Consider the following 12,373-nt stretch of genomic DNA (forward strand, 5'->3'; position numbering starts at 1 on the left):
AGGGGCGTTTCCCACTTATCGTGGTGCGCAGCCATGGGCCCAGCCTGTTGGGTCGGGACTGGTTGCGCCATTTGCGGTTGCAATGGCAGCACATCCTCCAAACAGTTTCTGAAGGGTTGACTGAGGTGCTAGGACGATACCCAGATGTATTCCAGCCTGGTTTGGGGAAAATAAAAGGGGCCGTAGCCCATATCCAAGTTGAACCAGGAGCCACGCCGCGATATTTCCGGGCGCGCCCAGTGCCTTACACCTTGCTCGAGAAGGTAGAAGGGGAGCTCACTCGTTTGGAGAGTTTGGGTATTATCAGGCCCGTCCGTTTTGCTGACTGGGCAACACCAATTGTACCTGTAATGAAGCCAGATGCCACAGTTCGCTTGTGTGGCGACTATAAACTTACAGTGAATACGGTTTCCCGACTCGACCGATATCCAATGCCTCGCATAGAGGATCTCTACGTGAAACCTGCAGGTGGACTCTCGTTCACAAAATTAGATATGAGTCACGCCTACCTGCAGTTGGAGCTGGACCCTGCCTCCCGACCATATGTAACGATTAATACACACCGGGGCCTGTATGAATATACATGGTTGCCCTTTGGAGTATCCTCTGCCTGCGCAATTTTTCAACGTGTTATGGAAGGCATTTTGAGAGGTTTACCACGTGTGGCTGTCTACCTAGATGACGTTTTGATCACAGGGACATTGGAGCAGGAACATTTGGAAAATCTGGAGGCTGTCCTTAGACGCCTTTCGGAGGCTGGAGTCCGTTTACGTCGCACAAAGTGCGTATTTCAGGCAAAGGAAGTAGTCTACTTAGGTTATCGGGTGGACCGCGAAGGTCTGCACCCCGTCGCAGAGAAGGTGCGTGCAATTTAACATGCCCCCGCCCCGACTGACACTTCGCATCTTCGTTCTTTTCTCGGTCTCGTAAACTATTACGGGAAGTTCCTCCCCAATCTGGCAACTACGCAGGTCCCTTTGCACTTTCTGCGAAAGAAAAATCACACCTGGGTTTGGGGTCAGCCGCAAGAAACTGCTTTCCGGCGGGTAAAGCGACAATTGTCGTCGTCTGGGTTACTAACCCACTACGATCCTGGAAAGTCTTTGCTCGTCACATGTGATGCATCCCCGTATGGTATTGGGGCCGTCCTGTCCCACAAGATGGAGAACGGGGCCGAGCGCCCGATAGCTTTCGCCTCCCGCACATTGACTGCAGCGGAGAAAAAGTACGCACAGATCGAGAAGGAGGGCCTGGCAGTGGTTCTTGCGGTGAAACGCTTCCACCAGTACGTGTACGGCCGCCATTTCACTATCGTGACTGATCATAAGCCCCTGCTGGGACTTTTCAGAGAGGATAAGCCAATACCGCCCATTGCTTCTGCACGGATCCAGCGCTGGGCTTTATTGCTTGCTGCATACGAGTATTCTCTGGAGCACAAACCAGGTACGCAGATAGCAAATGCCGACGCACTGAGTCGATTGCCTTTATCGACCGGCCCCATGTCGACCCCCACGACCGGTGAGGTGGTCGCAACCCTAAATTTTATGGACACCTTGCCTGTCACGGCATCACAGATCCGTGAGTGGACCCAGACGGAGCCAGTCCTGTCAAAGGTTCGGCACATAGTCCTGTATGGTGGGCAGCATAGACAGCTCCCAGGCGAGTTGCGGGCATTTTCCTCCAAGCTGTCAGAATTCAGCGTTGAAGACGGCATCCTCTTGTGGGGGACGCGTGTGATTGTCCCGGAAAAAGGCCAGGAGCTGATACTAACAGACTTGCACAATGGGCATCCAGGCGAGACCAAAATGAAAATGTTGGCCCGGAGTTATGTCTGGTGGCTAGGCCTCGACACCGACATTGAGAAGGTGGCCCAAAACTGCTCCATTTGCCAGGAGCATCAGAAGCTTCCACCGGCCGCGCCCCTACATCACTGGGAATGGCCAGGGCGGCCTTGGGCACGCTTGCATGCAGATTTCGCAGGCCCTTTTCAAGGATCCATGTTCCTTCTACTAATTGACGCCCAGTCCAAATGGCTAGAGGTGCATAAGATGCAGGGGACAACGTCCTGCGCAACAATTGAAAAGATGCGTTTATCGTTTAGTACGCATGGCCTCCCCGAGGTGCTGGTCACGGATAACGGCACTCCATTCACGAGTGAGGAGTTTGCGAGGTTCACGAAGATGAACGGCATCCGCCACATCCGCACTGCCCCATACCACCCGGCTTCAAATGGGTTGGCAGAGCGTGCAGTGCAGACATTCAAAAGAGGCCTAAAGAAGCAGTCTTCCGGATCAATGGATTGCAGTGACTGGGGTAGCTCCCGCAGAACTCCTAATGGGCCGGAGACTTCGCACCCGCCTTAGTATGGTTTTCCCGGACATTGGAGCAAAAGTACGCCGCACACAAGAACGGCAGGGACAGGGATTTTCTCGGCATCGGCCGGTTCGGCAGTTTGCGCCCGGTGACCCAGTGTTCGTTCGGAATTTTGCTGGTGGTGCCCAATGGATTCCTGGTGTAATCTTTTGCCAAACGGGCCCTATATCTTACCAAGTGCAAGCCCAGGGTCGTCTCCAGCGAAAACATGTAGACCACGTTCGGTCCAGAAGACTATCCCCTCAAAAGATTCCCCGCCCCCGGAGCTCATTTCAACAGCCGCAGAGACCAGAGACAAGGGAAGGTAGTCCTAACAATCTTCCACTGGTGCCTCACTCGAAGCCTGCGCAGGTCGTTACGGGACCGAATGGAGATAGAGACGCTGACATGATGGAGGCAGCAGACTCTGACTCCGAGATGGAGACACAGGATGCATCAGAGGAGGAATCCTCGGGTCCACGGGCCGTGGATGTACAACTGTTGCGCCGTTCATCACGGAAGCGCCGGTCTCCGTCTCGTTACACGCCGCCTGATCCAACGCCGCGTGCAAATGGTGTCCGGCCTGCGGCCAAACGAGTCCGACACCCTCCTTCGCCAGGGTCTTCGGTGGATTCCTTGGACTTTGGGGGGGAGGGATGTTATAACCTGCCTACTTACCATTGGCTGGGGACTAATGACTATCCCACAATCCTGTGGGAGTATGCACTTCCCCAATGAGGGGGGCGGAGAAACCACTAGTAAACTCCTAGTATAAATAAAGCTGGCCAGTTCAGGAACCAGCAGGAAGGAGTATGTAGCAAGGGAAGTTACTGCTACTGGTATGTATATATGTTATAGTAAATAAATGTTATTACTTTGTATCCTTAAAACTCGTGCTGGATTCTTCGTGGCCCTTACAAAACTATAGAAAGGAGGTGTTGCGAGTTGCCCATGAGGTACCAGTGGGAGGTCATTTGGGGATAAGGAAAAGTCAAGCTAAAATCCAAAAACATTTTTATTGGCCTGGACTACATAAAGATGTAGTTAAATTTTGTCAATCATGTCACACATGTCAAGTGATAGGGAAACCTCAAGTGGTGATAAAATCAGCACCCTTAATACTCATTCCAGCATTTGAGGAACCTTTTACAAGGTGTAGCCACCAAAATTGGCCAACTCCCGATTTAAAATGGTGAACGGCAAAGGCTGATGGGAAAGCCAGCCAACACAGACAGAAACCAGCAAGTGCAGGTTTGCTGTGTATTAAAACTCTGCAAAAGGCCAGGCAACACCGATACCAGCGACCATCAGCATAATAATGTCACAGCCACCTACATACTAATGAGCAATCCCCGGGAACAATAGCAACATTTGGGACACTCAAAACTAAGCCAGACTCCCCGGCGCCTGCAGGAGCCAACACAAAGGAGGTGAACGAACACGTCAAGGCCGCCCATCGATCAGGGAACTGCTCCAGTATTGGAGAAATCAAACCAAGCGTTTGGGAAAAAGTCCAATCACTTGGGACCAGGTACAGGGTCCGCCCCGAAAGGCAGGAAGCCCCTGGGAACTATAAGAGTTAAGCCCCAAGTTCAAATCGCTCTCTTCAGCTCTTCACCTCTTCGTCCTGCCCGGGTCACCCAGCAACGCGGACCAACCTTGACCGGGACCGGTGCAGTGACCACCGAAAGAATTAAGTCTTAATTCAACGCTCGCTACGAGATAGGCGCTCCTAGCTACCAATCCGTACCAACTTCGAATCCCGCAGACTCAGAACCCGAACGAAAGGCCATTTGTTCCCCTGACCTGGTGGGCCAGTCCGAAGTTAAGTTAAGGCCTGTTAGTTATAGAAGTAGCTTAGACGTAGAATTTGTGCATGAGTAGCGATTACTGTGTAAAATAAATGTGCTTTGATTTGAATCTTACTAATCGGTGTATTGAGTTATTGATCATTATTTGGACTTGAACCTCGTGGCGGTATCATAAAGATACCTGGCAACTCGAGAGCAAAGGTAATAAAACAGAGCAATTGAACCAACCGGAAAGTTAGCAAAAAGGGTCCTAACTGATTTCGTAGGACCGCTTCCGAAAACAAAAAGTGGGAATCAATATGTTTTGACTACAATGAATGTGTGTACTAGGTTTCCAGAGGCCATTCCAGTACGTAATATTACAGATAAAAAGATTGTGGAGGAGTTACTTAAATTCTTTACTAGATATGGACTACCCACAGAAATATAATCGGATCAAGGATCAAATTTTACCTCAAAGTTATTCAAATAAGTTATGGATAGCTTAGGAATAAAACAATTTAAATCAACTGCATACCATCCGGAATCGCAGGGAGCGTTAGAAAGGTGGCATCAGACACTAAAGACAATGTTTTTTTTAGAAATGATTTTTATTGGGTTTTTGAACAAAGTATATTTACCGTTATGTACACAGGATAAGAAACATATATATATATATACACATATATGGAAGAGAAGGGCACACCCAAACGTAAGAAAATAGTAAATAATAAAAAATAAAATAGAATGACTGGTAGAGTATTGTGCACCAGCTCAACAGCAGCAACTCTGTACACCTGGCAAAATTATTTACAACACATAAGTAGGTGATTGTTTGTGGGGGGGAGGTGAAGACTGGGGAGCTAAATATACATTTGGGTGCCGGAGAAACAATTACAGTGGGCAATACTCGAATGGGTTTGGTGTTGGTGTTGTTGCTTGCTTCTCCCGGACGGATCTCACTGCCGTCTCGCACTCACCTCCGCTTCTGCCGTTCCTCCAGTCTTTCGTCTTTATTCTTCTTGTTCCCTGCTCCTGGAGATGTCATTTTCGTTATTGTATTCCGTGCCTTCCTTCCGGCTCTCAATTCCCTGCCTCCCCCCCACCTCCCTGGTTCTCCTCTCTTGTTCCCTGTCACTTCCCTCTCCTCCCCCCCCTCCTGTGGTTCACCTTTCTTTCCTCTTAGGTTTAGCTGCCCCCCACCCCCCTCTCCCGGTCTATCTCGCCCTCTCATACTTTGGCTACTTGCCCCAGATTCTTGGCTACCTGGTTATTCTTCCGCTTGTTCATTGGCCACAAACAGGCCCCGGAACAATTGCATGAATGGCTCCCACATTCTGTGGAAGCCGCCGTCTGACCCTCGGATGGCGAATTTGATTTTCTCCATTTGGAGAGATTCCGAGAGGTCAGACAGCCAGTCTGCAGCTTTGTGTGGCGCTGCTGGCTGCCAGCTGAACAGGATTCTACGGCGGGCGATCAGGGAGGCAAAGGCAAGGGTGTCCGCCCTCCTCCCCAGGAATAGATCTGGCTGGTCCGAAACCCCGAAAACAGCCACTTTTGGGCATGGCTCCACCCTCACCCCCACCACTTTGGACATTGCCTCGACCAAGGCTGTCCAGTACCTTGCAAGTCTGGGGCAAGACCAGAACATGTGGCCGTGGTGGGCCGGGCCTCCTTGGCACTGTTCACATCTATCCTCCACCTCCGGGAAGAACCTATTCATACAGGGTTCTTGTTAAATGGGCTCTATGTACCACATTTAGCTGCGTCAGGCTGAGACTTGCACACGTGGAGGTGGAGTTGACCCTATGGCAGTGCTTCGCTCCAGAGTCCCCACCCTATCTCAATCCCCAGGTCCTCCTCCCATTTCTTTCTTGTTGCATCCAGTACGGTGTCGGCTCTTTCTATCAGTCGGTCATACATGTCGCAACAGTTTCCTTTATCTAGTATGTTTGCGTCCAGTAACTCTTCCAGTAGTGTCTGTCATGGCGGTTGTGGGTACGTCCTTGTTTCCTTTCGTAGGAAGTTTTTGAGCTGGAGATACCTTAGCTCGTTCCCCCTGGCTAGCTGGAATTTCTCTGTCAGTTCGTCCAGTGATGCGATCCTGCCGTCCGTGTATGGGTCCCTGACTGTCAGTGTCCCTCCGTCCTGCCCCCACCGTTTGAAGGTGGCGTCAGTCAGTGCTGATGTGTACCTATAGTTGTTGCAGATGGGAGCTTTGTCCGACATTTTGGTCAGGCCAAATTGCTGCCGCAGTTGGTTCCAGGATTAGAGGGTGGCTATCACCATCGGGCTGCTGGAGTGTTTTTTGGGCGGGGATGGGAGTGCTGGCGTGGTGAGGGTCCGGAGGGAGGTCCCCAGGCAGGAGGCCTCTTCCGCGCGCACCCACTCAGCTTCTGGCTCCTTAATCCATCCCCTTATTTGCTCGGCCGTCGCCACCCAGTGGTAGAATTGTAGGTTTGTGAGGGCTGGCCCCCCCCGGATTTTGTTTTTTGTAGGACCTTCTTTGGGATCCTAGCATTTCCCCCCCACCCCCCCATATGAACACCATGATTAGTTTGTCCAGCGCTTTGAAAAAGGCCTTGGGGATGTAGATCGGAATGGATCTAAGTAGGAAGAGGTACATGGGCAGTACGTTCATTTTGATCGTCTGGACTCTCCCCGCGAGGGAGAGTAGGAGTGTGTTCCATCTTTGCAGGTCCTTTTTTACTTCCTCCGTCAGACTGGCGAGGTTCGATTTGTGGATCCCTTTCCAGTCATGGGCTATTTGGATCCCCCAGGTAGCGGAATTTGTGTCGGGCTTGTTTAAATGGCAGTCCCGTTAGTGCTCCCCCCCCCTTACTTGTGGGTGTACTGGGAAGACCTCGCTTTTGCTCATGTTGAGCCCGAGAAGGCGCCAAACTCTTTCAGGAGCGCGATGATTCCGTCCATGTTGCTGTGTGGGTCCGAAATGTAGAGGAGCAAGTCATCTGCATAGAGTGAGACTCTGTGCTCTCTGCCTCCCCTTCGGATCCCACTCCAACTTTTTGCTGCTCTGAGTGCGATTGCTAGTGGTTCGATCGCTAGAGCGAACAGCAGCAGGGACAGGGGGCATCCTTGTCTGGTGCCCCTGTGCAGCTGGAAGTATCGGGAGTTGGTATTGTTGGTCCGTACGCTCACCATGGGAGCGTTGTATAGGAGCTTTACCCAGGAGGTGAACCCTGTTCCAAGCCCGAACCGCTCCAGTGCCTCTATGAGGTATTTCCATTTGACTCTGTCGAAGGCCTTTTCTGCGTCTAGGGAGATGATCACCTTTGGCGTTCTCTCCCTGGAGGGGGTCATTATCACGTTCATCAGGCGCCTGATGTTCGAGGTAAGCTGTCTACCTTTGACAAAGCCCGTCTGGTCCTCTGTGACCACCTCAGGTACACAGTCTTCGAGCCTTTTGGCTAGGATTTTGGCCAGTATTTTGGCATGCGCATTCAGCAGTGAGGTGGGTCTGTATGACCCACATTCCTCTGTCTTTCTTAGGTATCAGCGAGATTGAGGCCTGTGCTAGCATGGGTGGCAATGTGCCCCCAGCTAGTAAGTTTGTGAACATGTCCCGCAGGTGCGGGGCCAGTACTGTCGCAACTTTTTTGTAGAAGTCCACCAGGAACCCGTCTGGTCCCGGCACCTTCCCCGCCTGCATGGAGCTAATGCTGTCCATGATCTCTCCCAGTGCTCGTGGTTCTTTTTCTGCCCCGTTTTCTGCCCTCCCCCACGACTGGAATGTCCAGTCCATCAAGGAACCGTTTCATCCCAGACTCCCCCATTGGGGGCTCTGAGGTGTACAGTCCTTGGTAGAAGGCCTTGAAGGTTTTGTTGATCTTTGCTGGTTCTGTTTCTAATGTGCCTCTGGTATCCCTGATTTGTGCAATTTCTCTGGTGGCTGCCTGCTTTCTCAGCTGGTGTGCCAACAGGTGGCTGGCTTTGTCTCCGTGTTCATATAGGGTCCCACGTGCCTGGCGGAGTTGGTGCACTGCTTTCCTGGTGGAGAGCAGGTAAAAGTTCCTTTGTAGCTCTTTCCTCCCCGCCAGGAGCTCTACGGTTGGGGCCTCGGAATATTTACGGTCTACCTCCAGTATGGAGTCGACCAGCTGCTGCCTAGCCGCCCTTTCCTCCCTATCTCTTTGCGCTTTGAAAGCGATGATTTCCCCTCTTAGTACGGCCTTTAGCGCTTCCCAGAATGTGGAGGGTGAGACCTCCCCATTCTGGTTGTTCTCTGTGTACTCTGCTATGGCCCACGATATCCTTTCGTTGAAGGACTTGTCAGCTAGTAGGGTAACGTCCAACCTCCATGTGGGGTCCCCTGCCTTGTGCTTCGGTCGCAGCAACCGGTGTGCTCTGTCCATTTCTGATGGGTTGGGAAAGGTTTTCCTCCCCACTAAGTTGCCCAGCACCTCGGCCACGTATGTCGTGGGGTTTCTCCCCTCGATCCCCTCTGGTAGGCCCACTATCCTGACATTTTGCCTTCTAGAGCGGTTTTCCTGGTCATCCACTCTGCCCTTCAGGCTCCCGTGTTGTGCCCAGTCTTGCCACCTCCCTCTCCAGGGCCATGATCCGGTCACTCATGTCAGTAGCTGCTTTCTCCAGCTCCTTAATGATCGCCTCTTGGGCTTCCAGTTCTCCTCTGCACCTCCGTCAGGGCCTTGGCCATTGCTGCCTGCACTGCGGCCTCTATGTCTGCCCTAGCCTCTGCCTTGGTTACCTGATGTTCCCTCAGCGCCTCGGCAAAGGCTGCCTTCCAGTTCCAGATCCCCCCTGGCCCCGGGGAGAATACACCTGTCTGCCCAGCTCTTTTTGATGCGGCGATACTTCCGTTCTGCCGCTTCGTGCGCTGATTAGCTTGTCTGAACTAGCTCGCCCATTGCCCTATCTGCCTTTGGTGCCCCTTCTCCCTCTGCTTTGGCTCCCTTCTGGCATTTTTTTTTTCACCCCCTTCCCTTTTTCTTTTCCCCTCCCTTCTCTCCTTTACCACTTTATTTTTCCTCTTTTATAAAATTCTTTTCAGGAGAACTTGTTTTGGATGAGAAAAAAAGTGCAAACCCCCCCCCCTTTAAAAGTTTTCTTTTCAAAGTTTTGTTTTATCAAAACTTCTTTTTTCCTTCCATTTCCCTCACTCACCCAGGGTCGAGAGAGGCTTCTGGTCGAGTCTCTCTTTGTTCCTGCCTCGTGGTGGTTGCCGCCGGTTGGGGGGGGCGGGGGGGGGGGTCGGTCCCCGCTGCTTGGTCCAGGCCGCCGCTTATCACACCCTGCACTCTCCTGCTTGGGGGGGGGGGAAGGGGCGTCAGTCGCTCCTGTTCATTCCTTCCTGCAGGTACGGACCCAGCTTCGGTCCGGTCCGCCGCTTGTCCTGCCCTGCACTTTGCTGCCGTGGGGAGGGCGTGCCGCCGGATCGCTCCACTCCCGAGGGCCCAGTTCCCCTGCTCCCGATTTCGTGGGACTTTAATTTTTTTTTTTAACCGAAACCCCCCGAAGCCCTGGCTTCGTGGACCTGCGGGAGCCTCTTTGCTGCGACCACTCACGAACGCCACCGGAAGTCACGATTATCCAGAGGATTGGGATAAGGGAATTCCATTCGTACTGTTTGCAAGTAGGGATGCACCTAATGAGTCAACCAAATTCAGTCCTTTTGAACTAATTTCTGGTCATGAGGTAAGAGGACCACTTAAATTGAGTAAGGAAAAGTTGGGGAGTGAGAAATCGGAAATTACATTATTGGATTACGTGTCACATTTTAGGGAACGATTAAATAGAGCAGGTGAATTGGCTAGACATTTAAAAGTTGCACAAAATGTGATGAAACGAGTAGCGGACAAGAAATCCAAAATTCATAGTTTTGCCAGTGGAGATAAAGTTTTAGTATTGTTACCAGTGGTAGGTGAACATTTAAAAGCAAGGTTTTGTGGACCGTATTAGATTGAAAGGAAATTAAAGTGAGGTGAATTATGTGGTAAAAACATCAGATAGAAGGAAGACTCACCGAGTGTGTCATGTGAATATGCTTAAAAGGTACTTTGAAAGGGAAGGAGAGAAAAAGGAGGAGGTTTTAATGATTCTAACTCAAAGTGACGAACCAAATCCAGATGACTGTGAATTTGACATACCTCAAATGAAATTGTAAAACGAGGATGTTCTTAAAAATTGGGATAAATTGTTGAGTTACCTTCCAGAGGAAAAACAGAGTGACCTGGAAGAGTTATTGATATCACATGGGCAAGTTTGTGGAGATAAATTGGGAAGTACTAAAATGGCTATAAATGATGTAGATGTGGGAAAGGCTGTTCCAATCAAACAACATCCATATAGACTTAACCCTTTAAAATTGGCACAGGTTAACAAAGAGATTGAGAGTATGCTTAAAAATGGCACAATTGAAGTGGGTTGCAGCCAATGGAGCTCACCCATAGAATGATACCAAAACCAGACGGTACCCAACGGTTGTGTGTGGACTATAGAAAGGTTAATACAATTACAAGAATGGACTCTTATCCTATCCCACGTTTGCAGGATTTGTATTGAGAAAGTGGGACAATCAGCTTTTATTTCCAAACTGGATTTACTTAAAGGTTACTGGCAGGTACCTTTATCCGAAAGGGCGAAGGAGATTTCAACTTTTGTGACTCCAGATGGTATATACCAATTTAAAGTTATGTCATTTGGCATGAAAAATGCCCAGCCACATTTCAACGGTTAACTAACAAAGTTGTTTCAGGATTACTCAATTGTGCGGTATAAATCGACGATCTGGTAATTTTCAGCCAGACATGGAAAGAACATTTAAAACATCTGATGGAGTTATTCGATCGATTTCAGGAGGCGGGTCTGGTGATAAACCTAGCCAAAAGTGAATTTGGAAAAGCCCAAGTCACTTTCCTTGGCCATAGAATCGGACGGGGTCGAATGGTCACACGGGATGTGAAACCAACAGTTGTTGAGGAGTTTTCAATACCCTCAAGACAAAGGGAAATAATACGATTTCTTGGCATGAGTGGATTTGATTGAACATTTGTGCTAAATCTTTGTAGCGTGGTGGCTCCACTGATGGACTTGCTGAAGAAACGTCAAAAATTTCAATGGACAGCGGACTTTCAACAGGAATTTGACTGCCTGAAAGCTGTGATAAACAATGCTCATGTGTTGGAGAATTACAAGGGACTCTGTGATCAGATTGAACTAAAGTATCTGACTTTAAAGAGACATGCCGAGGCATAGACAAATGGACGGATCGTGCAGAGACCTTCTTGTTCAAAGAGACTGTCAATCGAGAAGGATTTCAGTTGGAAGAACGGAAAAAAAATGGACTATATTATACCCGTTTGCGCGTGTTGCTTTTTGAAACGGAAAAGTATATTTACTGTGTGCATTTCTAAAAGGATAGTGAAAAGGTGAAAAATGAAACCATCTTGAAGTTGATGGTTTATTTTTTTTAATGGTGGGAGGTGTCATGTGAGAGTACCTTTAAGAAATGGGTGTTTATCAGTGATGTCAGAGTGTGGGTGGAGCTGGGCAGTCTAAAAAACTTTTTACTTTTGTTTTAGGCTGTTTGCTGCAGGGTGTGTTTTAGTTTCGTTTTCAGAGCTGGACAGCTGTAGTCACAGCCAGAAGGTGTATTACAGTCTCTCTCTGTAACCGAAAGACTAAATCGATCCTGGTGATTTAAAACTAATAACAGGCACCCCACCCACAAACAGTAAATGGTAACAAATACAAAATCAATCCCCTTAACAATACCAACGATCCCATCCTCCCACCACCCCAAACAATGGCCTACCTGTCAATATATGCATCCAATAAAACAAACCCTCCCACGGTGACAACAAAAAAACAAAAGAGAAAAAGAAAAAGGAGTCCCGGGCCGCCCATGGTCACCATTGACCTATAGAGTCTACTCCCCCTCCCCCCCTACACTCAACGCCCTCCAACCTGTGAAAGAGTACCGTACATGATACCCAAGAGTTGTACCCCCCCCCCTCCCCCCCCAGGTCTCCAACTCCTCCCGTCCACTGCCTCTTGTAAAACTCCTTCTCCCAACCTGGGTTCCATCCCGCCAACTTTCCACCCCGGCTAGACCTCTCGGACCCTGTTCTGCCAGGCTCCGATGGCCGCAGCCCCTCCCCCCACCTCACTCCCGTTCACTGGCCGGCTTAAACCAGCCAGCGTGGAGGCCCCCGCCCGGGTCCCTTTCCCCCGTGCCCGGCCCTAGGAAA

Source organism: Scyliorhinus torazame, chromosome 3 (genome assembly GCF_047496885.1).
Source record: "Scyliorhinus torazame isolate Kashiwa2021f chromosome 3, sScyTor2.1, whole genome shotgun sequence".
Classification (NCBI taxonomy): domain Eukaryota; kingdom Metazoa; phylum Chordata; class Chondrichthyes; order Carcharhiniformes; family Scyliorhinidae; genus Scyliorhinus; species Scyliorhinus torazame.